Consider the following 27,140-nt stretch of genomic DNA (forward strand, 5'->3'; position numbering starts at 1 on the left):
ACCCTAAATTGGAAGTACAAGTGATTAACTAAAACAGACTGATTACCTCTGGTTATCTATTTCCTGGAAAATCCGGGTCAGTGACACAGCCTAAGAGACACTGTATTCACCTCACATTTAGGACCTTGGATACAATGGCCACACACAGGGTCAGAATACAACCCACATGGTTTGTATTAATAACTAGACATGCAGTTATTCGGTCAGACCTATTAATGCAATACATTCGAAGATGTTATTCTAAGCATTTAGGTGCTATATAAAATTATTTCCAAAAGTTAAAAAGATGATAGAAGTTTGTCTCCAGGTTGAGGGATGTCAAGCTACCTCTCCACTGCCACTATAAAGTAGGTCTCTCCACAAGGTCTAACTATGCAAAATCAGAGGTGTGGCAAGAGGGGAAATTTTTAAGGAAGATGGTTTGTGGTTTTTCAAAGGAGTCTGACAATTCAAAAAATAATCTCACTGATTTCTTACCATAAGTCCATGATGTACTATTCAAAAAAGGGGGTGGGGAGAAACAGAAGGAAAGGATAAAGGGGAAACTGTGATAAGTATGTAAAATAAATAAAAGTATTCATTAAAATAAAATTAAATTTAAAAAAAATAAAGAAAGAGGCTGGGTTCTTATAATGTTTTTTCCCCAAGATTAAATAGTGAAGTAGTGAAAAAGAAAACAACTTATTGGGCTCTGAGGTCCCAGCTCTTACAGTTACTACACTGAGAAGATAACATCAAATGAACAAACTGTTATTTAAGTAAGGTTCCCTAGAAGCAGGCTGGTGGTGTTGGCTATGACTGTGTCAGTAGCTTGGTTAATAGTAAGATCAGCTTAGTCTGATCTACAGAGCTCCTTGGTGGCTGGCAGGAAGTACTGTTCCATCTATACGCCCTTAAGAGCCCTTAAGTAAGTAAACAGGCCACATTCCTCTAACAGGGTCCAACGGTTAAGATAAGAGCAAACAATCTGGGAAGTCTTTTGCAAGTCTCTTAATGTTTTAAGTAGAACTTTAGAAAAGAAACACTATATGGTAATTCGTGTGTGTGTGTGTGTGTGTGTGTGTGTGTGTGTGTGTGTGTGTGGAGAGAGAGAGGAGAGCAAGTGCGAGCACACGTGGAGGTCAGAGGACAATTTGCATTTGTCATTCTCTCCTTCCACCACGTGGATCCTGGGGACAAAACTCTGCTGTTGGGCTGGATTTAACAACTCCTGAAACATCTTACCAGCCCTATTCTCCTTATTTTAGCTAAAGTATAACACCATGCAAAACTAAATTCCCAAATATAATTAGAACAATCCCTGGCTTCTAGAAGATTTGGGTAAACTGAAAGCTTTCTACCCGCCTCCTGTCTAGACAGCCACCATCTTCCACTTTAATCATATTTTGAGAAGTACTAGAGAAATCCAGTGTCTTGGAAATATTAATTAAATGCATTTAGCACATGACAAGAGAACAGAGATTCAAGCGTCTCAAGATCACTGAAAAAATAATTATCATGTGGCTCTACACAACCTTCCCAGGTTCCTGGCAGTCTCTCTTTTTGGGTCTAGACAAACACATCATTGCTGTCTGCCTATCAGTAGCTCATGTTGTCCACGACAACAGTTTCTGCCGTCATTTTAGCTTACTGGAGACTGTAGGAAAGAGAAAAAGGAACTCTGGCCAAGTAAATAGCCCACTGCAGTGATCTCAGAACTTGGTAGGTGAGGCTGGATCAGTACTTCAAGGAGAGTCTACAAAGCACAGCGAGCTCAAAGTCGGCACCAACATCCACACAGAGTTCTGTCTCAAAGAAAACACCTCCATATACCTACTGGTTATCCACAGCACTCCCAAAGGGGGGGCTACCCTTGTGTCCATTCAAAAGTTTATTATGTGTACATTAAAGACACCAAGAAAAAGTACTTTTCCTACATAAAACTTTGAGCAACTAAATTTCTTCTTCTACCAACTGTCTGGACGATTTTAGTATTGGCTTGCACACCAACTAAAATGCATGCAAAGATGACCAACGGCTAGTTATGCACTGAATTACTCTCTTCTTTCCAAATTAATTTTCCCTCTGAAGGATACAATGTGTCAATGATTATAAAGTCACCCCGACTCAAGAAAAGGTAGATTATTTAAAGTGTTTGAATATGTCAATAGGACTACTTAAGGCACAGCCTGCCTTTTATAAATAAGACAGAAACAATGTCAAGCAGGGGTTTTTTTGGGGGGGTGGGGGGGGTGGGGGCATTTTCAAGATCAGGTTTCTCTGTGTAGCCCTCGCTGTCCTGGAACTCACTCTGTAGACCAGTCTGGCCTTGAATTCTGAAATCTGCCTGCCTCTGTCTCCTGAATGCTGGAACTAAAGGCGTGCGCAACTACTTCCTGGCATTGGTGCAAATTCTTGATTTATTTTATTTTTTTTGCTTTTTAATTAACTTATTGTGTGTATATGAGTGATATTTTTTGTGTACACGTATTCTCCCTGCATGTATATATGTGTATCACGTGCATGCCTTCCTTGCCCTTGGAGGAAAGGAGAAGGTATAATACCCCCTCAATTGGAGACTGTGACCCACCATGTGGGTGATAAGAACTGAACCCAGGTCCTCTGTAAGAGCAGCCAGTGTTCTTAGCTGCTGAGCATTCTCTCCTCCAGTCCCGGATGCACTTTCCCATAAGTCCCCAATGATATCAACCACTATAGAAACTCATCTAAACAAGAATCCTACCTTAGCTAATATTATCCTTTAGATTCTGATGCTCCAGGCACCATGCTAGGCAAAAAGACGGAATTCTAATACCAGGGTCTGGATTCATGAGATCCCAGTTAAATGTCTGTGTCTCCTCCACCATGGGCTCCATGGCACCCCCCATCAGGAGGAAAGAATCTGCCTAGCACATCACCTAACAAAAGCATTCTGTGTCCGAGCACACCTCACTGTGAAGGGCTATGAACCAAGACTCTGTTCTTCGGTTTGCATCTGTAAATTCAGAACCACTGCAGAAAATTCTGTTTGTTGAGACAGAGTCTTACTATTACCCTGGAACTGACTATGTAGACTAGGCTGGCTTTGAACTCAGAGATCCACTTGCCATTCCTGCTGAGTGTTGGGATTATAGGTGTGTACTACCACACCAGGCCTCTTTCTTAATACTTACAGAATGAAATGGTATCTGGAATTTGCTTCAAAATAGTTGGAGTTGGTAAAGATCTAGATAAGTAGGTTTGTTGAAGTTTGTTTTATTATCCTACCTTCTAAAAGACTTTTTCAAAATAATTTTGTTGCTGTTGTTTTATTTGTTTGTTTGTTTGCTTGCTTTCTCCTAGTTAGTCTCTCAACTCAAGCTGGCACTGAGTGGGTATGGAGTTGAGGCTGGCCTCAGGTCCTGATCATTGTATCTTCTTACCTTCACCCCCTGGGTCCTTGGATTACAGGCTTGCCACTCTGCCTCCATAAGAACGAAAAACAAGAACAAACAAACAAAAAACCACAACAACAAAACAAAGGAAAACAAGACAAAAATCCTATAGAAAGACTTCCAGTGAGCTTGAGAACTCAAGAATTTCAGGAGGCTTTACAGAAACAAAGGCCATCCTGCTGAACTGTCTCCAACTTGATTTTAAATGTTAACTTCCCACTGTGTCAAACTGCTGTGAACTGCAGGCAGCAGTGCGATGTGTCCCTGAGGAGTGTATAAGGATGCACTGGTACAACACTCATCGAGTTGTAATGGCATAATTACCAAATGAAAACAATTATGCTATCTTAGTCAAGTTTATAGAGGTGATAACAAATGCAAAACTGAATCTGAAATAATGAAGTTCATGACATCAAGATCAAAACTAATAGACTGAGACTATAACCGAGTTTATTTACAATTTCTCAAGAATCTCAGAATTTTTCATTTAAGTCAACAACTGGTCAAGGACTGTGCAGTGTAAACATGCATGGTTTCCTGACACACACCTTGGTCTCTCTATGTAGTCCTGGCTGTGCCGAAGCTTGCTATGTGGACCAGGCTGGCCTCTGCCTCCCTGAATGCTTAGAATAAAAGCATGTGTCATCATGTCCAGCACATGGCTTCTTGGCTATGAAACAAAAAGGAAATATGTAACTTTGTTTTCTCCACAAGCTCATGTGACTAGGATTATCAGACAGTTCTACCTGCTGCTAACTTAAGGCATCCTCTAACTCCAAAATCTTCCTTCTACTGAAATATACAAAAACCCACCTACATCCAGAAAAACGTAGATAAAACAAAGCTTTTGTTAGGTCAACAGCCATGTGACTGCTCATGACAATCAGAGGGGGACAGAAGAGGTCCACCTGACACGGGAGACGGCGGTGTCCTGTCTCTGAGGAACTCTTACAACCATGAACTCTCCATGTTTCTAATAACAGGTCAACTAGCTAAAACAAAGGATCATAAAATCACATAGAAGTTTGTATCTAAAATGTTTTATGTCCACAGAGATGAAATAAAACAAACAGGACTCAGTCCCCAGAAACTCACCCAAGAGTTGGGAAGAGCTGAGTATGTGCTGCTGCAGGCCCATCTCTAGGAAGCAATGCGAAGCTGCTTGCTAAGCACTGTGCTCAGAACTTCTGGAAGGGGAAGCAGGGATGTAAGGGGGCATGTACCATTCACATTGTTTTATTTTGTTTTGTTTTAGTCTATCCAAGACAGAGCATGGAAGCCTCTTTGGTGACATACTAATTCCTTTCAATTAACTGTTATCACATGCCTTCGGATTAATAAGATGTGCTAGAAAGACAGCCTGTTACCCAGACGCCTCTCGCCCTGACTCACTGTACATCAGCTGTGTTAATAATGCTTCACAACTTCTCTTTCCTGCTAAAAGCTCAAACGGGAGTTGATATGGCACATCACGAACTCCACAGATGGCCCTCTACAGTCTCCACAGCTCCTACAGAAGAGCTCATTTGACTCACTAATACATATTCCTAGTTCAAGATCTAAAAACAAATATAAAAAACTAAGGAAAATGAAAAACAAAAAAGACAGTGAATTTCACATGCAGTATCTACCTTCAAGGCTAAAACAATACAGCACCCAGGCTCAGCTTAGCTCCTGCAAGCACTGTGTGCATGCGTGTACTTCAGGAACGCCAGCAAACCCCCAAGCATCAGGGGCAAACAAGCAAGCAAGGCAGGGGTGATGCTCTTCCCTCCAGAGTGTGCGACACCTCACCAGTAATTCCTTACAGTGTGACCAGAAGTGACGCACGGACATCAGTCTGAGATACAGCAGCACTCCTGAGCTACTGATCATATTGAAGTAAGACTGTTGGTAATCAAGAGCTGCCTAGAGTCTATGCTTTATGAGGACACACCAAAATCACCTTAAGAAATAAATTTCTCCCAGTGAATAAATGCTCTTCTAGTCCTCACGAACCACAGAAGGCATCTGTTCCTGTGAACTTTTATTCTCTTTCCTTGCAGAGTACCCACAAAGGAAATGATATATGAACTTTTCCATCACTTCTGGATATACAAGAACATTCCATTCACCAGGTAAACATAGGCTAATGACTGCGGACTTCAAATGTCATCAGTGAAACACAGATTTGTATTTGCTACACAATGAAAATTTCAGATAGTCAATTTATCCCTCCACAAATCTGCTAATGCTCAGAATTAATGAAACTGTCTGATGAGGCCCACTTTAGGACAGTGACGAGGGATTTTGTGCTCCCATGATTCTGAAGCACTGATTTACAAGACTATTTTCCAACCCCAAGAAAAGCAGATACCTGATTTTGGTGAATTAGCCCAACCATTCTTAGCAGGAGCTGCATTTTTTTTCCATGAAAATTATTGAAGAATAAGCCAAAGATTGAACTAGTCAAAAGTAACATGTAGTCTCTTGCATTAATTTTCCCAAAAGAAAAGAGGTTTTATTTTAAATTATAATCAAACCAGCCAAATGATTGTAACATTGAGTTCCCATTAGATATTTCTCTGTCAAATCTAAGTATAATCTCTCTGTGGAGAATAACATTGTCTGCTTCTAAGACCAACACTTACATATGTCAAACAAGCAGACAATCTCCCAGGGTAATGAAATGTGAATTCTATGTACTTTATTCTACAGATATTTTCAATATAATTTAAACGCCCTGCCACCTCCAAGTAGTTAAACTACTTTTTTCCTTAAAAGTCAGACACTTAACTGATTTTAAGTCACCCTGTTCCCAATCCCTGTATAAAACATGACTGTCGGCTGCACCAGTGACCGGATGGAACCTCATGGACACAAAGGGACATAAACTCCATAACCAGATGGCACATGAAATAATCAGCCTTTGAGAAGCATGAATTAATCCTACTGTGTGCTAACGGGTAATAAAAGCCATCCTCTAATCTAACAAAATGGGAGCATATTTACACTGAACAGCTGATGCACAACATTCCAAATGGTTTCTCAGACTTGAACCTAAGTGGGCAGTGTGACCCTGTGCAATCCTGGACAGTGCGTTATTTGGCAAAGAATGCAGGCTAACTAAAAGCTGGGCCATGGAGAACCCCAACACAGGTAGTTCTTGTCTTTGGGACTGACTTCCTTTGGAACATTCTCATTTTAAAAATTAAAACAATCTACTTCAAGTTAAAAATCCCAAAAAACTAGCAAAGACTGAAACAACACCAATATGTGTCAATATTTAATCACCGCAGACAATGATAATAATGAAAGTAAAAATGATAGGAAACTTTTTTTTTTTTTTTTTTGGTTTTTGGTTTTTTGAGACAGGGTTTCTCTGTGGCTTTGGAGCCTGTCCTGGAACTAGCTCTGTAGACCAGGCTGGTCTCGAACTCACAGAGATCCGCCTGCCTCTGCCTCTGCTGGGATTAAAGGCTTGCGCCACCATCGCCCGGCTGATAGGAAACATTTAAAGAAATCAGGACACAAGGTCACCCATATACAGATACAACACACACCAGACAGCAGTGTCAACTAAACTGCTTTCATAGACTTGAAAGTTTAAATAAATGCCTTTTCCAGAGTGAGTTTGGAAGTGGTGGTGCACAAGATAGCATCAGCCACTCCTGCACAGCACACAACAGTTTTCTTCTGTCTCTGCTACTGCGCATGCACACACACAGTGCTAGGGACTTAACCTAGAACCTTACTAGTCATATACTATACCAGTGAGCTACATTTTTCGTTTGTAATATTTAGTTTGAGATGGGGATCTCACTAAATTGGTATTGTAATATAGCCTTGAACTTAAAATCTTCCTCCCTCAGGTTCCCTCCCTGCATGGGAGATTTCACAAAGAGTGAGCCCAAGCGCCGTACAGTCATCTCCCCTTGCAAGCCCACGATGACTATTACTTTATTTCCCACATCTCTGGAATCCACCCTAGCTTCAGTGCTGGGGACCAAACCCAGAGCCTCACAAACTTATGGACTGTAGGCGAGGGCTCTGCCTACACTTGATGTCTGGTGGCACTTTCAACAGTTCAAAGGGTCATCACAGATCACAAACCACCACATCTTTAAAAGTCTACTTCTAGACCAACCCATATTTTTTTTCTAAGTCTTTACAAATAAGACCTTGGAATTTGAGAGACAAAGTAGATAACTAATGCACTCTAACATTTGCTGATTCTTGGAACCTGGACAATGTGTCACCCATGCTTGTAGCATCTCCCAAGTAAAAGGCTGAACCACTCTGGGCTTTCAGAGGCACCTGGTTAATTATTACTCAGCACCTGAGTAGCTTGCAGGACTACTGGTCTGGACAGAGTTCTGGTTTGACAGTCAATCAAGAGTCCACACAGTGGAACACAGTACTATATGCCTGCAATCCCAGCACTCCGGAAGCTAAAGCAGGATCATGAGTGAGTTCCAGGACAGCCTGAATTTGAGCCACATAGCAAGACCTTGTCTCAACTGCAAGACATTGTCTCAACTGCTGTGGGAGAATGCTCTTGTACACTTTAAAGATTTGTCACTTCTATTGGTTTAATAAAATGTTGACTGGTCAGTGACCAGGCAAGAAGTATAGAGGACAACAGGACTAGGAGAATTCTGGGAACAGGAAAGGCAGAGACCCAGTCACTAGCCAGATAAGATGAGAATGTTTTACTGAGAAAAGGTAACAAGTCATGTGGCTAAACATAGACAAGAATTATGGTAAGAGCTGAGTTAATAGGCCAAACAGTTTATAATTAATATCAGCCTCTGTGTGTGTGTTTCTTTGGGACTGAACAGCTGTGGGACCAGCTAGGACAGAAATCTGCAGCTATATTCAACAAACAAAGCAAAAAGAGTTATGCATGATATAACCATAAGCTGTTAAAAAAATTGCCTTGAATTTTTTAAAGTTAATTCCAGAATTTAAAAAAAAAAAGTTTTAGAAAGACTAATGTTTCAATTCTCTTTGTGATAATCTAGGAATCTAAAACAGATTTATTTTAAAACCAGATTTCTAATTCATTACAATTCATTAATAATGAAGGAGATCTTAACAACTATTATCCCCACCAAACAAAAAAGGATTTAGAAGCAAGTCGGGCTATATATGCCTATAATCACCAAAATGGGGAAACTGAGGCAGAAGCATGTTCAAGAGCTGGAGGTCAGCCGGGCGGTGGTAGCGCACGCCTTTAATCCCAGCACTTGGGAGGCAGGGGCAGGCAGATCTCTGTGAGTTCGAGACCAGCCTGGTCTACAAGAGCTAGTTCCAGGACAGGCTCCAAAACCAGAGAAACCCTATCTCGAAAAAAACCAAAAAAAAAAAAGAAAAGAAAAAAAGAGCTGGAGGTCAACCCAGGCTAGTGAGTACCAGGTCATCCAATGCAAGGATCAAGGATACGGAACAGGAAACATTCAAACATTTGCCCAAGGGAACAAGTCTAGCCAGAAGCAAAATATTCTTTTTGGTTTGGTTTGGTTTATATTTTCTGTTTGTTTTTTGAGACAGGATTTCTCTGTGTAGCCTTGGCTGTCCTGGAACTCACTCTGTAGATCAGACTGGTAGAGAACTCAAGACATCCACCTGCCTCTGCCTCCAAGTGCTAGAATTAAAGGTGTCCACCACTCCTGGCCAGAAGCAAACTATTCTTAATCATCACTAAATGACTAGTGAATACAATATATACTTAATCACTATCAAACTTCTTTTTGAAACAAATTCTCTACAAAAAATAAGGGGGAGTGGTCAATGAACATCAAAAAGTTCTGTCTTACTATAAATACTGCCATGGATGTAATGTTAAGACTGGCTTTTGTGAACTAAAAAATATCTGCTTAAATTTCAGACTGATCACTTGTATCTCAAAAATTAGTAATACTTCGTTGGCCTGTGATACATACGGCTCCCAGAGATGACTCCTGCCTCCAATCTGACCTGCTCATCTTCTCTGTCTCCACTGATCGTCCAACTCAGGAGGCTCACAACACAGGAATAAGTGACCTACACAACCTCTGGGTAATCACAAGTGAAATACAGCTTTCTTAAGACAACTGGTTTTTGTTTTTTAATCCCAGCTGCCAATACTGTTGGGAGAGGGTGTGCTCTGGGATTCTAGCCTATAGCCCCAGATCAGATCTGACCAAGGACCTGCATCAGGCCTGGTTCTGAAGCCTCCTAGCTGAGATCCAGCAGTCACACAGCCCGGAAATCATGTCCAGCTTTCCAATTCTTACTCCCAACCTCTGTGAGCATGACAAAACCAAGTTTAAAGTGGCGGTCACTGCAAGTTAAACAGAAAAAGGCTCTTGTATGGGCAAGCATCCGGTTCTCATGTTGCTCTTAATAAAAGTGCTTATCAAATGAGAGGAACCGGGAACACACAGTAACGTTTCCATCTACACCTTATGAAAATGCCATTCTTCAGAATGCCTTTCTACATCGTGGCAGGTGGTGTCTGCAGCTCAATTCAAAACTAAGGCATCCCGCCAGCGCCTACACCTAACAAACTGTACTGCTTGTTGCGAGTATCTGTAAGTTCTCAAATGCCATTCTCTATTCTAATGCATTTGCACAGTAATTAAATCTCTTTCCTTTCCTAAACTGTGAAAGCTTCCTCGACAGGGCCATTTCTTTTCTTTTTACTCCATACTACTATGCCTGGCCTGTAAAAGGCACTCATTAAATTTTTGCTGAATAAACAAAACAAACCTTGTTATCTGGTATCCAAATTCACTGCAGATAAGACGCAGAAAATTAGAAAAGGGTAATTGTTATTTAAAACACACACACACAAAATTCCATTTTAAAAGGGGTCACACTCTGGCTAGGGATGTAGTCAGTAGAATGCTTGCCTCTAGCATGTTTTAACCCCTAGTATTATGGGGGGAGGGTATATGTTTAAATATATATGATATATATGTGCATATATATCATAATATAAAATGACAAGAACAATAAGATTATCCTGTAATACACCAATGACACGTCTGGAAAGTTCTACAAAACAAATTAAAATTATCCTTGTTACTTGTCATTTGAGACTATTGCCTTAATAAAATTGTCCTTATGATCGCAGTATGGTTAGAAACCTAAACAGACTATAGGAAGACTCAGTAAAAACGGCCAAGAAGTCATTCCATGGAACAGTAAGATCTCAAAGGGGCTTCTTGGGCCATGTTCAACCTCACTCACTTATCCAGCAACTTCTTAACTCTTCTGGAGAACAGAAGACACCCCAAAACTGACAGAACAAGCCTCCCCCCCCCAGGGACAACTAATCTGAACTGTTAGAAACAAGCTATGGGTGCTGGACACCATTCAGAGGAAGAAAAGCTAGGAAAGAAGAGGAGTGGGTGGGCTTGGTTAGACTCTGAACTGGATTAGGTTCAGCTTTGAAAACCAAAGCTTGACGGGGCACTTGAAGATGCCCGGGGAAATTGACAGAAGACATCAGGCATTCATTCTGATGGTTGAGTACAGCCCTGGGTGTGTTTTTAAGATGTTCTTTATGGGTGAAGAACGCTATCTGCCACATAACTCGGAAAGGTTTGTCCTACACACACTGAGAGAGGATGGGGGAGGGAGAATAGACCTACATAAGACATGTGTATGAAATTCACACAGGCACTCACTTCATTGTCCTTCCCATCCTTTGGAAAGGAATTTTTCACAATGAAAAGATGAGGAGAGAGGAAGAGAGAGAAAATTGTTAGGACAGTCCATGCTCCAATACTTTCGTAGTTTGAAACTTTTCGTTTCAGGAAAACAAAAAGTGTAAGAACAACTCATTTTAAAAGCTGTCTTTAAGATATTCTGCAGAGCTTAGAACAAGAGAGAGCCTCCTCCACCTGAGGCCTGGCCTGATGTACTTAATATGGTCAGTGGCTGTTGACCCAATACTAACGGACGACAGACAGACAGCCTTCTGACTTACTCTGCAAATTAAAATGAGAAATTATGGGTAGTACTAAAGCCATGAGTGGGGGTACACACTTAATCCCAACACCTTGGAGGCAGAGACAGGAGGATTTCTAGTCTACATAGAGAGTTCTGTGAAAGTCGGCATTACAGTGAGCTACTGTCTCAAAACAAGCTAAAATGGGGGCTGGGGAGGGAGAGAAGGCTCAAGAGCACATGCTGTTCTTCCAGGGAACCAAAGCCAGGGGCTACAACTACCTAACTGAAGCTCCAGGGATGGAGTGCCTCTGCCTCCATGAGCACCCACATCTATGTGCACACACGCGCGCGCACACATACAATTTTATATAAGTAAACTTTGGAGAATCAGAATATTTTCACAAGTGTAATTATAGCATATATAGTGTGTGAACTTTAAAGGCTAGGCTCTTTGGATAATTGTAGAATTTCATCATCTCTTGAGGCATTAGCCCTTCAAGTAATCCTTCTGTTCTCATTACTGCTTCTTCAATAGAAGCAGTGCCAACCCTGGCATCCTGTCTTTGTGCTCCATTTGGTTTGTTACCTTTCTTGAACCACCAAGTACCCAGTTTCCTTCAGCTTTTCTCCTCTCCACTATAAACTGAGATTATTAATCCCTCTTTTTTTTTTAGAGTGTCCAATACTCTGCAGAGGAAAAATCCAATAAATCCTGGCATTTAAAAAAAAATGTCTGATTTTATCAAATTCACAAAGCAAAAATGTCTTAATTGTTTCTGAGGCAAACACAGTGGATTTGCTTCCGTTCCTGTAGGACAATTTTAATCTATAATTGGTTCATTAAGCAACTTAGTAATGACTTTGGAACATTTTTGGACTCCTTTTGTTCTGGTTCATTATTTCGGTGTTAAGATTAGCAACAGGAATTCCTAAAATAATTTTCATGTCATAGGCATGCTTCCTAAGTTTTAGAATAACTCATCTGCTTTCTCCAGGCAAATCAAGAGAAAATGAAGTTACACCACAACATGTACCCACAGGAAGACAACACTCCTCGGAACAAAGTTTGATACACACAGTAGAAACAGAAAGACTTGAAGGTTAAGTATTTGGCGTTATCATTCTATAATAAGTGGGAAATTACATTATTAGGAAAGAAATGTTGTGGGAAGATCAATCTATTAATGACTTACAGTAGAGAAGCGGATTTATTGCCAGTCAAAACAGTCTTTAGGCTGTTCAGCTGTTCTACACACTGTCTGCAGTTAAAGATAAGCACGCACATATGTACAGTATACATACACACACACGTGTACACACACAGTGTGCGTGTGAGCGTGTGTGTGTGTGTGTGTGGTGGTTTGAAAGAAAATGACTCCCAAAGGAAGTCACACTATTGGGAGGTGCAGCTTTGTTGGCCTTGCTGGAGGAAGTGTATCATTGTGGAGACAGGCTTTGAGGTCTCATACATGCTCAAGCCATGCCCAGTGAGAGAGTCTACTTCCTGCTGCCTGCATATCAACATGCAGCAGCTCCTTCTCCAGCACCATGTCTGCCTACACATCACCATGCTCCTCACCATGATGATGGACTAAACCTCTGAAACTGTAAGCCACTGCCTCAGTTAAATGTTTTCCTTTATAAGAGTTACCATGGTCATGGTATCTCTTCACAGCAATAGAAGCCCTAAGACAAAAGCCAGACGGGGGGTGCACACCTTTAATCCCAGCACTCAGGAGGCAGAGGGAGGCGGATCTTTGTGAGTTTGAGACCAGACTGGTATACAAGAGCTAGTTCCAGAACAGGCTCCAAAGCTACAGAGAAACCCTGTCTCGAAAAACAAAAGCAAAACAAAACAAAACAAAAAGCCCTAAGACAATATGTATACGTGTAGCATGTATATACGTACAGTGTGTGTGCATTTGTATAATGTGTGGGTGTATGTATAGTGTCTGTGTATAGCATGTGTGTGTACACATGATATGTGCACATGCACACAACACATGTTCTGAAGTATAAGTTCCTGAATCATTCAGATGAGCACACTTTAGGTATATTTACAGGACACAATGGATATAGTGTCTTACAGATGAATCCAAGAACTTTAGTTCCTGCTCTTTTGAAGAACATATATGGAAAGTTGTCTTGGTTTGCTCCCTTCTGTTCTCATGTCATCATGCATTTGTTTTCTTTCTTCCCTTGACTAGAAACACCAGTCCCCAGTACTTTCGTACTTAGTAAAGTACTAATACATCCTTTACAGTCCCTCAAGATGAAAGGAGACGCACACACTCTTCTTGCTTTCCTCTGCCTTGATTATTTTACAGACCTCCCTGCACAGTCCCTCTTTACACTGGTGTTTTACATATGCATGCACACTAGAATGACGTGCACAGAGTAGCCCAGGCCAGCTCCTGGGGAGATATCCAGATGCAGATGCTGATGGAGGGCTGCCCCAACCTCCTCCCCATTTCTTCCCCACACACCCACCAGCTCCTCCCTCACACAGAGCATGATCCTGAAAGGAAGAGGGCCAGGCCAGTCCAGGTGTGGCGGCCCAGCTGCTTCCTGCCTAAGTGCTGGCAAGCTCAAGCTCTAGTGTTGTGGTCCCATCCACTTCAATATCCAAGCACAATGCTGGGTTTTTGAAGGGAAGCGATAACTATCAATACATATTTCCAATCAACAGTGATGTTTGTGTTATTTTCTTGTATTACATCTAATTTCTTAGTCTTCCATTCGTCTTTAGTTCATAATTACATGTGCCACTTGATTAAGATAAAGGTACATCATATACCAACCACTAAGCTTTCCACGGGATTTCTGCTTCCTTCACCAGTTTCTAGTCTTTATATCACCTGTTTACTTTGCAAAGATTCTGATGGTGGTGAATACAAAAACTAACACATCCAGGGAATTTTTCCACCAGCATTGAATGGAAAAGCCTTAAGGCATCAAGGCATTAATACAACTTAAGACTTCAGCAAGAATATACACTGAATAAACAAGGCTCAAATGGAATTCCAGAAAATAATTCTTTTCCTCTGGGAAAGGAAGGGGTAAAGGCGACAGAGTCACATACACCTGACAACCCTTACATTCACTGTGTAGCTGAGGATAAGCTTAAACTTCTGACCCTACCCCCCCCCACACACACACACACTAGCTCCTGAGTGCTAGAAACACAGGTGTATGCCAGAACACTTGGTTTACTGGTTCCTGGGGACTGAAAACAGGACCTTGCATATGCTAGGCAAAACTACCACCTGACCTACATCCTCAGCCCTCACAAGCAAACATTTTTTTTCTTTTTCTATATTTTTTTCCATTTATTTATGTATTTAATTTAGACAGGGTCTCATTTTTGTATCTTGGCTAGCCTGGAAACACACTATGTAGGCCGGCCTGGCCTTGAATTCACAGAGTTCCAAGTGGCTCTGCCTTCTGAGTGCAGATTAAAGGCGTGTACCACCACTCTTAGCAAAAAAAATTACATACATACATACATATATACATTCATAAATTTAGAGGCAAGCATTCTTAAGGCCTTAAACATTTGGTTACAGTTTTGATCAATCTTAAATCACTTATAACACTGTGGAGTTTTGTAATAATATCCTTAAAGCAGAGAAATACATAAAGATATGGAATATAGCAATGCAACTAAATAACACACTCAGTGCCCCTATTGCTGGCCAACATCAACTAGTTTTTAATCAATCAGTTACTAACTGCTAGCCAGGTGGTAGCGCACACCTTTAATCCCAGCACTCAGGACGCAGAAGCAAGCAGATCTCTGTGAGTTCGAGGCCAACTTGATTTACAAAAGCTAGTTCCAGGACAGGCTCCAAAGTTACAGATAACCCTGTCTCAAAAAAAAAGAAAAAAAAGAAAGAAAGAAACCCTGTTTCAGTTAATAACTTCTGTGGTTGGGCTAAATGATTTTAAACATCACATTCTTAAGAGAGAGCTAGCTGTCTCACTAAATGCTGTACATAGGTTAGGCCTACCCACTAGAAAGGGACACTGCCTGCCATGCTCCTCACATGAAATTCTTAAGGACAGTAACAAACTTCCCCCATCACTGCGACTCTGCCCATTTTCCATCTCCATGTCTCCAGTATTATATCTGGGGAGGGGAAAAGAGATTAGGAGCAAAGAATGAAAGGGAAAGGGGGAAAACGTACAGAGCCAACCCTGGTGGAACCAGTGAGAAGCAGTGCACTTATCGTTCCAGCTTCCGCTGCAGAGTGAGCAGTGACTGGCGGGCGCGTGGCTCGCGCTTCTCCTCTACACACAGCCCCTTGCAGCACAGACAGCAGGGACAGGACTCCTCTAGAGCTGGCAAGCCCGAGTCTCCGTTAATACCCAGGCCAAGACGTCACTGTGTTGAATCTGCAGAAATTCTCATTCTGAATTTCAGTGGATTTCTCTGTTCCTTACTTAGGAGCCTAACGAGTAAATATGGAACAATCTCCTTCTCCCATGCCAACAATAACTACTCAAAAGTGACTGTGTGCTAAGTGAATGTTACAGTTATGAAGGATTCTAATCATCTATATACAGTTAGGATTTTACATATGATATGGATCTGGTGCTTAGCACACTGGAGCCCTGGGCTTGATGCACAGCACCACAAAAATATATGGGTAAAATATAATAGTAGAGAATAATAACACATACACATACATTAATATCATTAATATCACTGCCAGGCAGTGGTGGAATATGCCTTTAATCCCAGCACTCAGGAGGCAGAGGCAAGCAGATCTCTGTGAGTTCAAGGCCAGCCTGGTCTACAGAGTGAGTTCCAGGACAGCCAGTGACATACAGAAAAACCCTGCCTCAGAAAACCAAAGGGGTGGGGGGATTGTTCCTTAGCCTAAAAAGACGGTTCAGTGGCTAAGAAAGAGCACTGGCTGTGCTTTCAGAATTCCCTGGTGATTCCCAGCACCCACATAGCCACTCAAAACTATCTATAGCTCCAGTCCTTGGGGATCTGATATCTTCTTCTGGCTTCTGTGGACACCAGACATGACCAGACATATACTTGATGCATGGACACATGTGTAGCCAAACACTCATACACACAAAGTAAAAATACTTTTTAAAAAATGTTACTCATAATTATCTAAATTCTCTGTTTCGACAGGCTCTAAAGATAGCCTAGAAATGAGTGATGATCAAGGATCCTTGAGAATAGTACTGAGCAACATCCTCAGACCAATATATATATATATTTGTTGCTAAATGGTTTGGTTTGGTTTGGGTTTTTGATACAGCATTTTTCTACATAGCCCTGGCTGTCCTGGAACTCACTACGTAGACTAGAAATGAGAAATGAAAATGAAATTTATGCCCTGGCAATGCTGTAATTGGTCCATATTGGGTTTCATGATCTAAGTTGAAGAGGACGACTGTCCAGGTAGGTCTCTTCCTCAAGAAGGCACCAGATCTCATTACAGATGGTTGTGAGCCACCATGTGGTTGCTGGGAATTGAACTCAGGAGCTTGGGAAGACCAGGCTTAACCACTTAACTACTTAGCTATCTCTCCACCTGGCCTCTAAATCAGAGATTCCCCTGCCTCCACCTCCCTAATGCTAGGATTAAAGGCAAACACCACCACGCTGGTACAATTCAATATTCTAACTTACATTTTCAAAATAACTCAAATTTTTTATTTGTAAGCATATTAACAATGGAAAGAGAAATTTTAAAACAAATATCAAATGTTCTTACAAAAGTAACTGAGACACAATGTAGAGGAAGTCTGTTCATGATGACCCATGAGCAGATTATATAAGGAAGACGGAGCTTGCTGGAAGAACCCATCCTCATTCAGCTGTGGCCCGCAATGGGCAGAGAGCAGTTAGCAGCAGCAAATTCTGGAACTCAAACACTCTCCAAGTGAAGCCTTTGGGGGTCTGGAACAGCATGTCATAGGGACATAAGCTACTATCAGAAAACCCCATACACTACATTTCCATCTGACAACAGGCCCTGGGTCCTGGCAGCTGGAACCTTACAAGCAGTGCATGCAGACCCTGGCAGAGCACAGGAGTTTCCTGAGAGTGCGCCTGCTCCCTGCAAACAATTGAGCAGACAGAAGAATTCCACAAATAGCACAGCAGAAGTCAGATGACTGAATATATTAGCAGCCTTCTTTCGGGTCTCTGGTATCTCAACACAGAGCCATCGGTGCTACATGGAGAACGCAGCACTCGCCCAAAGGCATCACCCAGTCTGGGCCCCACAGTTACACATACAGCATCAAATCTATTTTGAAGAAATAAGAAACCAAATAGCTAGGCCAGCTCCTCATCTTTTCCAAACCTATATCCCTAAAAGTGTTCCCTCAACTATTTTCTACCTATCCCCAACAATCGAGCTTTCCATCAAGAGAGCAGACAACAAGAATATGCTTTTATAAAATGAATGGACTGATGTTTTAAGGCTCTGAATGTTGAGCCTGAAAGCCAGAAGGAACCCCAAATGAGTAGGCCAGAAGGAAGAGCTGCCTGGAGGTTCCAAAGCACTTCCACAGCTTGACTGGAAGTTATCTGACAGCTGTGTGTCCATTTCTTTCCTACGTGGCAAGAGGGGGATGCTACAACTAAGAACAACTGCTTCCCAGCACCCAAGAAACCAAGTGCATCTACACCTCACTCCAAAGCCATTTCAGCAGAGGCCGCTTAGGAAACTCCGCCATTTTAATTCATTGATTTGCCCACTTCACATAAAGACAAAAAGTTCTTGGAGTTTCAAGAATGACTGAGGTGTGGGTTGCACTTGACTTACAGGTCCTGACCTCTCGTCCAAGGTCAGGCCCTTTAAGCCCCAGTCACAGACAGACCTGCTGGCAGCATCTGCAGAACTTCCAACTATTTTTCCATATCTTTCTTATTACAGATTTACAACTAAATGAGAGTTCTATGGACACTCGCTGTAACCTAGATCCCTAATGGAAGCCATCGTCAAAGCAGCCCTTCACGTGAATCCTCCTGGAGCTCCAACCTCCTGTAACAGGAGGGTAACAACTCCTATTTCTGTGTTTGTGGCCAGAACCAAAAGAATGAAATCTCATCAAAAAAGCCCAGGAGGTGGCTGGTACTATCCCTGTGATGCTATAACTACAGAGTCTGTGTCCCATCAGGGGAATATTTAACAGCTTGAGGGTGGTATGTAAGCATATGTATTTCTGTGTGCATACACATGTGTGCATGTGAAGGCCAGAACTCAACACTGGGCAGCTTCCACTTTATTCTCCATCACACTTTTTAAGAACAGGCTCTCTTCCTTGACCGCAGAGTCCACAGTTGACTAGACTAGCTGGCTGGCAAGTGAGCTCCAGGGATCACAGCCTTAAGGACGTCAAGCTTACATGGGTACTAGAAATCTACACTCGGGTCCTCAAGTTTGCGGTGCAAATGTGTTACTGACTGAACCATCAACTTTTTTATTCTAAACATAAAATTTTTCTCAGGAAAAAGATGACAATCCCAAATCAAAGCAGAATATGCTAGATAGTATCTACTTGAAAAAAGACTGATACAACAAATCAGGTGAAATGAAGGCAAACGTTTTCTTCAAAGATCTACCTCAAAGATGTAAAGGAAAGAAAGAGGGAAGAAGGAGCCCTTCACCCAGTTTGTGGTCCCTCTCCAGTCAGGCTCTGTGATTCAAGTACACTATCAAGGTCAGAGCAGTGGCGTCTCCACCAATGACTGTGAATAAATGGATGAAGCAATGGCTATAGGAGGAAATAATGCAGACGAAAGACCTACATATCAAGCCCCAAATAAGGATTCTGCTGAACACGGGGACCAGAACACAGCAGAACTTGCTGGCTTGAGGAAAACATTTCACCAGAATTAACAGCTAATTTAAATTTTCCTTCTATTTGTCAACTGCTACCTAGATGAAGGTCTGCAGTACGTTAAAGTACTTGTTAGCAACACCTAGCTGTGTGCAGCTTCCTCCCTCCCAGTTGCTGACACCACGCCCTGAGCCTCCGCAGCAGCAGAGTGAAGCAGTAGCGTAGGTCCTCTGCACACTTACGCTCGCTACATTTCCAACTAGGGAACCAAATGAGCACTGTCCTGAAATAAATCCTATTACATTGCCATAGCCAATGAAGCCAGAAATGCTGTAAATGATCAACATTAATTGGTAAACACAGAGAATCTTTGCTCAAGAAGCTAAAAGTCTTGTGCTCTACCTGCAGACCGGCTAACCACTTCAAATGATATTCCTTTACCTTTAAGATGCCCACTCCTTTTCATTATCATGTTTACAACAACTAGGCAAACTGTATAGACTTCTAAAACAGCCACGGAAGTCCCACTGTCACCTCTATGGGAAAGTGGCATCTAGAACCCATGGAGGGCCTGTTTTCCTCACGCTGTGAACTGTACTGTGCAGCTTTCCCAGCTGGCTCTCTTTAAGAGGCTTTAGAGAGTGATATGACAATGGTGTCCCTTCTCTCCTTTGCAAATCCTAAGCCCTTCAAGAAGTAGAAAACAAAGAAAGAATAAGCGCATAAACACTAAGAGCTTCTTTTCCACTTAGAAGGGACACAAGAGGTAAAAGGAGTTTGTGATCGGAAAGGGTGAAAATCTAAATGTTTTGTTTCCACCCCAAGGTTTCTGTCATTGCTGTGAACGGGCATCACTTCATCGGGGAGAAAGCCCCTGACCGGCTGATTCCATGATGACCGGGTAGTCAATACAGCAGCCAGGTGGTGGTGGCCCCGGCAGCATGTGACTTTAATTCCAGCACTCAGGAGGCAGAGGTAGTTGGATCTCAGTGAGTTCGAGGCCAGCCTGGTCTATAGAGTGAGTTAGGACAGCCAGGGCTACAGAGAGAAACCCTGCCTTGAAAAAACAAGTAATAATCAATAATAATTAATCAATACAGGTCTTGAGAGATTGCACAGCAGTTGAGAACTCTGACTGCTCTTCCAGAGGAACAGGGTATGGTCCCCAGCATCCACACACAACTCACAACCATCTCTAACTCCAGTTCCAACGGAGCGACCACCCTCTTCTGGCCTCTGTGAGTATCAGGCATACATATGGTACAAAGACATACATGCAGGCAAAATATTCATACACATAAAATAAAACATCTTTTTTAATAGTCAGTAAAGCACATAATCTACTACCAAACAAAACCAGTAATTAGAAAATAATAAAGAGCTAACAATGTCTTAAACATTGGTTTTGTCAGAGTGCCACAACTGGTCAAGTTATCGAAGACACTTGAGCATTTCAGAAAAAAAAGTAATCTTAAATCTAAAAAAATGCTTTAGTTGGGGAGTGGTGTCAAGTACCTTTAATCCCAGCACTTGGGAGGCAGAGCCGTGTGAATATGTGAGTTCAAGGTCAGCATGGTCTACAGGGTGAGTTCCAGTAACAGCCAAAACTGACTCACAGAAACTGTCTCAAAATAAAATAAAATAAAATAAAGCTTGAAACCATTCTTTTTCTTTCCACCAATATAAGGACAGCTTCAAAGAATGGCTTTTGTATCCAACAGGACAAAAACAACTCTTAGAGACCCAAGCTGTCAGAAGTACACTCAGTAACCTGCTGTCATCTGAAACAGCTAAGGCAGAGTCCTTAGTTCCCACATGTGATCAGAGATCCTGGATTCTAGAGACTCTGCTTTAATAAGATACCACTATGGCGTGGGGATGGGGAACAATTCCAAGACCCCCCCCCCCCGACTGTCTCACACTGAAAGTCATCTAAATTATAGCTAACCAATGAAGGGTTAAAATTTTTAAAAAATTAAGTACCCCCAAAAGCATTAAACTCCCATCAGTGACTGCCTTGAAGCCTGGGCCTCTGTACCCTGACATCTAAAAGTCAAAGAAATCCTCTCATTTAAGAGGGAAATTCCCAGGAGGAAGAAGGCTGAGCTCCAGCATGAGAGCACACAATGGAATCACCGCTGACAATGCACATCTTTTTCTAGATGTCTCCATATGCTTGAGAGGTTTTCCCCTAGCCAGGCATTAAGGGACTTGCTACTCTGCCACCAAGAATCGACGAACATTTTCAAGAGAATGAAGTAAAATAATAGGTAGCTTTTATGAATTAGGGAAAGAGAAAAGGCCTCCAGAGTGGCCCTCTGTAACCAAATTAACTAATGGTGGGAGTGTCTGGATGCTGCTGGATCCTGAACAGTAATTTACAATACTCCCCACTTCTGTCAGTGCAAATAAATGCTTGTTTTATCTTTGGCTTGACTCATTTATCACCAAAATAACACTTCAAAAGCTACAGCAAAATGCAATTTATTTCTACAAGAATGCTCAAAATTACACTGAATTGGGAATCTACATTGTAAATCTGAAAGTCACATATTACAGACTACTGTTTCCCTGCAGTACAGTCTCTCTCAAATTCTTAGTAACCCAATAATAATAAAAGCTGAAGAACCCAGTATGAAAACCTAAGTATCATGCTCATAAAATATTTTTGAAATCCCAAAATTAAATTCCTGGATGACAGATTCCAAAATTGAACGGATTCTTGGTTTAACACCACTCACTTTCTGAACACTCAAAGACACTAGGGATTGCAGTTGGGAGAAGGAAAGCAGCAGCTATGGGGTGGACTGACCTCCCCAACAAAGAACAGGAGAGTGAGCACGGACACACAGAAAGCAGGGCGGCAGCTGTTGTCTTTTTAACAGACCGCAATTCCCGCTGAGCAACCTGGGATCCTCCCAGGGAACCCCGCCCCATCCCCCACTTTACCCCCCCCCCCCCCCCGTTCCTGAAAGGCAGGAAGGAGTCCAGAAAGTCACTTCGCTGGTCCAAAACACTTAATCAAAGCTAGCTCTTGACCTCTTACACAACAGAAGTAGCCACACACTGTGAAACTCACCTGTGTTTAAGGAAAAGTAAAAATTGTTAAGAATCTTTTGTATGGGAGTCACCTGGGAAGCTATACTTTACCCGCCCCTCGCCACTCACCCCCCTCACCTTTTTTTCTGCAAATATTCTTTGGCTACTTTTGCACTTTAAATACTCATGCTCAGTGTCACTGATGCCTTGGTTGATAATTTCATTTTGTTTACCCAGGAGCAAGAGAGAGATAAAAAATCCACACAGCATAAACCACAACTTTGTAAAATGTCACACCAAAACTAAACACAAAACTTAGAGAGTACACGACGCGAATTGGTGGCCTGGTTAAACGAGGACCCACTGAAGCCTTCCGAACAAGGATGCATTAGCACTTCTAATAATCACCTGACACAAGGCCACCGAGCGCCTGCACGCTTTACGGTGCCCTTTCAATTTCATCGTCCCGCTGCTGGACGGAAGCCTAGTGAAACTAACGCAGACCTCCAAAGATCCCTAGCACGTACACCTGGCACTGAGCTCCAGAACACAGCCACTACCAACATATGCCATTTAAAACCGGGCCTCGCACAGACTGCCACATCCTGAGGTGGCTTTTAGACTTTGTCATGTCTAAAACAACGCCTCTCGCGGCACCAGAGAAAAAGAAGTATCTTCGCGCACCTCTGCAGGTCTCCCCAGGTCACAGATTCTGTGAGTGACACTATTCCACAAGCCGAGGTGCGGGAGACCAAGGGACGCGCCAGAGTGGAAGGCTCGCGGCGTCTCCATGACTCCCCCGCCCCGCGAGCAACTCAACCCTAACTGGTCGGAAGAAACCCCGCCCCCTTCCTGCCTCCGGCTCCCACCATTGGCTTACCGATACCCGGCAGGTCAGTTCCCGCCGTCTATTGGCTCACTGCCCCATCAGTCAGGCACAGCAAGATTCGGGTCGGTGGGAGGGGAAGGAGTCGGAGGAGGTGGAGTGGGAGTGGGATTAGAGGACGAGGTGGCGGAGGAGGGTGCTCAGGCTCCGGCTCCGGTTTGGGAAAGTTTCCCCTACCAGTGACAGGCTCTCTAAGGCGTGAGGCCCAACGCCGCTCGCGGCGAGGAAGGGGCTCGAGTCCCCGATTCCCGCCCCTCGGTCCGCAGGCCCCGGAAGCCACTTGGGGGAGGGGGAAGGGAGGGACCATGGAAGCAGGGACCGAGCCACCCCCGAGCGCGGCCGCGGCGCCTCCAGGACTCCCCCGAGGGGCGGGGTGCCGGCGCTTCAGCCCGCGGCGCCGACCCTGGCCGCCTCCCCCGGGAGCCTCCAGGGCCCGGGAGAGGAGGGTCCCCCGGTCCAGGGCGTGACCCGGGCGCGCCGGCCGCCAGGACCCCTCCCGCTTCCCGCGGGGGGCCCCCGAGGGCCTGTCCCTGCAGGAGCCGCAGGAGGGGGACGAAAAGGGGGCGCTGGCGAGCCAACCCGGAACCTCCCGGCCCGCCTCCCGCCCCCGGCCGCGGCCCCAGCGCGCCTCCGGCACACATGCCCGCACCCAGAAAGTTAAGTCAGGGGCGAGCCCGGCGCGGCGCCGCCGCCGCCCGACCCCGGCTCCCCGCCCCCACCGCGGCCCGGCCTGCGCGGCCCGAGCGCTGCCGCCCCGAAGCCACCCAGGCCCGCGGCCCCCAGACGCCCGAGCCCCCGCCGCCGCCCCTGCCAGCCGCGTCACCTTCACACACACCCCCGGCACTTCCCGGGTCCTGCCTCCCCTTGCCCGGCTCCCAACCCGTGCAGCAGCCGCCGCACGCCTCCCGGGAAGAAAGCACCGGCCGCGGCTGCGCTCGCCGGCCCGGGTTTCCCCCGCCGGCCCGGGAGCCGCCTCCCCAGGCTCCGCCGCGCAACCCCAAGGGGGCCAGAGCCGGGACCCGCGACAAACCGCAGCTTCCTGGCCTGGTGCTCACCTCTCGGCCGGCGCCGCGGGCTGCAGCCTCCGCCCGCCTCGCGCTCCGGGGCTCGTCTCCCGAGCTCTCTCGCCCGGCGCCCGAGCGCCTCCTTTCTCTCCCGGGGACTCAGCGTCTTCCCGCCCTCCCCGCCACCCCACCCCCCCAAGAGCCGAGTCCTCGGCTCGGCCGCGCCTCGAGGATGCGCGTCGCGGGCTCCGCACGCCCGGGCAGCGGTGCCCGCACACAACAACAGCCCGCCCGGCCGGCGCGCGGCTCCGCCGAGCTGCGCGCACCAAGGGCAGCGGCCCGGGTGGGGACGCAGCACCCCCCGCCCGCCACCCGCGGGCCCCCAGGGGAGGCGCAGTTACCAGTGGGGCCGTCACGCCGTCAGGTGCCGGCTGCCGTCGGCGCTGACCTTCGCCGCAGCCGCGGGAGCCCAGGCTGCGGCCGCCATGTTCCCGTGTTAATAACTGCTGCCTGGTTGTTTATTTCAATGGAGATCCTCCCCCAGCTCCCTCCTCCTCCTCCTCCTCCTCCTCCTCCTCCGCGGCTCCGCACTTGCGGAGAGAGACACAGACCGCGCGAGCTCGCGAGCAGGGGAGGGGGCTCGGGCACCGGGCTGGCCCGCCCTCCGCCTCCCGGCCGCGACCGCCTCCGAGCGAGCGCTGTCACCGCGCAGGAGACGGGGCGGAAACTTGCGTCCCGCGCCCCCGAGCGTGGGCCCAGGCGCACTGTGGCTACCCCAGCCGCGGGGTCCTCAACATCTCCCCAGCCGGCGAGACTTCAGAGCCCCGAGAGTTGGACTAGATGGGTGACTGTGGTCTAGGGACCGTGACCTATGGGTGACTATGAGTGAAGGGAGAGTCAACAGAGAACTCCATGCGAGGGCAAAGGGCAGTGCCCAAAAAGAAAGCTACCGAAGGGGACAGGCCCGGGTCGGGCAGTGGAGGCCGAGGGAACGCCGCGCCGCCGACGGCGGGGACGATGCTGCGAGAAGGTCGCGGAAAACCCAGTGCCAGGGTCGCCCCGAGAGGAGCCTCCTGCGCGCGCTAAGGCAGGGCCCGGTTGCCAACAGCCTGCACCCCTCGCGCGCACCTCGGACAAGCTCCGCACCCAGCCGCTGCTCCGGGAGGCACCCCTTGGCCACCATGTCCCCTCGGTTCCTTCGAGAATACGCCTCCCCAGTTGCCGTCCCTAACGTCTGGAGGGGATGGAGGGGCGTGACCACAGGAGGCGAACTACAGGGGTGCCACCCTGCGATTGCTTGACAAAGCAAAGGCTGCACCGTGTTTAGGAAGATTGGGGGAAGCGTTCTCGGCACGCCGCGAGACGACAAAAGTTTTGTTTTGTTTTGTTTAATTGGGGAATCCTTTATCTAAGCCTCAGTTGGATTTGGGAATTGAGATGTGGAGGAGTATTATCGCAGAGAATCCCCTTTAAATGTATTTTGGTTTTTTAACTCTTTGGAAAAGCAACTTCTTTTTTCACTTAGGTATAATTAGTTGAAAGAAATGAGCAACATTTGTTTGCTTAACGGAAGTTATCAAAATATGGCAGGAAAACGTTTCCTTATTTTAACTCTTATGAAAAGTCACTTGTCATAGACAATAATAGTGTTTATTGAACAGTAACGACTTGGCACTGCGTTGAGTGATTCACACACACTCCAATTTTAATCCTCAGACCTTGCAAAGTAAGTGCTATTTTTATACTTCACAAAACTTTAAAGCCTAAAGAAACATTTTTTTGTAGGGTCACACAGTAAGCAAGGTGGCAAAGATTTGAGCCCAAAGCCATTAATTGCAAAACACGTGCTTTTTAATCGTGTTTTCAAGCTCCAATTTATTTGGACAAAGAAAAAAGTATATCTCTGCTTGGTTATGGCTAGAAAATGTTTGTAAAGCTGTGACCAACGTTAGCATTGGGGAGTGTAATGAGGAGGAGGAGGTCTACAATGGGATCCTTGCACTTTTTAATTTAGGACTGTGTCTAGTGTTTGGAATGTTTGTTTTGACCACGTGTTAACAGTAAATTTTAAAGACTTTTTTAAATTAGCTAGAATAACTAAATTATGTTCCCTGAAGACTCAAAAGACTGCACCAGCTTGGGAACAGAACCAGGAAATGGAGGGTGTTCTTATGATCTGTCTTCCCCTGCTCTTAGACCATAATATACTAGCAGTGAGGTTGTGCTCCTCTGAGGACTGTCCCCATTCCGAGACTTAGATTTCTTCTCCTGTCCTGAGTTAAAAGTTAAGACTCTTCATGCCTTCTAGTCCTCCCTTTTTTTGGCTGAAGTCCAGAATCCATCAGCGCTCAATGGCAACAGAATTAACACTTTAAAACACTGCCCTTGATGTCTGTGCAAACAAACGACTCCCTACTTCATTGCTGTGTTACTCAATACAACTTCTTACTGCAGGCTCAAGACACATGACTGTTGCTAAAAAATCAAACAAACCAAAAAAATCTTACAGTAGCATAATGAGTTCCATGTCCAGCTCTAACTGAGTTACTCCAGTTCAACCTGGGGGAATCATTTAACTTTTGCTTTCTAAAACAGTGTCTGGACTTCACACCAGTGTTGTAGCTATGGTAGTTAGTCATTTGTTTTTATATTTTTAAATTTGTATCCTTAGAACCAGCTTTGTTATCTATACATCTTGACTTAGAGCTGTCTTGAGTAACAATCTCTCCTGTATGTATCAACACATACTAAACAATGATTTCTGGGTTGCAAAAGACTATTATTTTTGTATCTCTCTATGAAGCCTTTGTGCATAAGTTCAACAAACAGACAAGTATTACTATGTTCTGTTTGTAGAAAACAAAGTACATGGCCTTGTTTATGCACTTAACCTTTTCATTCACTAGACTGTTAGCAGCCCTGTGGTTCCCTCCAGTGACACTTGGAATCACATAGAGTTGCAAGTTTTAAATGTTTTTCTTTCTTAATTTTTTATTTGGTGTGTGGGGGGGGGTTGAGGCAGGATTTCTCTGTAGCTTTAGATCCTGTCCAGGAACTAGC

The 27,140-nt window shown here is 44.6% G+C and overlaps 1 protein-coding gene and 1 pseudogene across 6 annotated transcripts in view; both read right to left on the reverse strand.

The window, feature by feature from the left end:
* Ncoa2 (nuclear receptor coactivator 2) overlaps positions 1-24,624 on the reverse strand; it is a 221,667-nt gene extending 197,043 nt beyond the window's left edge. For 3 of the 6 annotated variants that reach the window (XM_057790277.1, XM_057790276.1, XM_057790271.1), the window contains exon 1: positions 24,482-24,624. The gene's annotated coding sequence lies outside the window, so the exon portion shown is untranslated. Of the gene's footprint in view, positions 1-22,874; positions 22,974-23,070; positions 23,187-24,131; positions 24,234-24,481 lie in introns of those variants that run through there. The other 3 variants (XM_057790272.1, XM_057790274.1, XM_057790273.1) reach the window with 3 other exon arrangements.
* Positions 24,625-26,800: 2,176 nt separating this feature from the next.
* LOC130888321 (small nucleolar RNA SNORA40) lies at positions 26,801-26,920 on the reverse strand (annotated as a pseudogene).
* Positions 26,921-27,140: the final 220 nt, after the last annotated feature.

Source organism: Chionomys nivalis, chromosome 16, assembly GCF_950005125.1.
Source record: "Chionomys nivalis chromosome 16, mChiNiv1.1, whole genome shotgun sequence".
In the NCBI taxonomy this organism is placed as follows: domain Eukaryota; kingdom Metazoa; phylum Chordata; class Mammalia; order Rodentia; family Cricetidae; genus Chionomys; species Chionomys nivalis.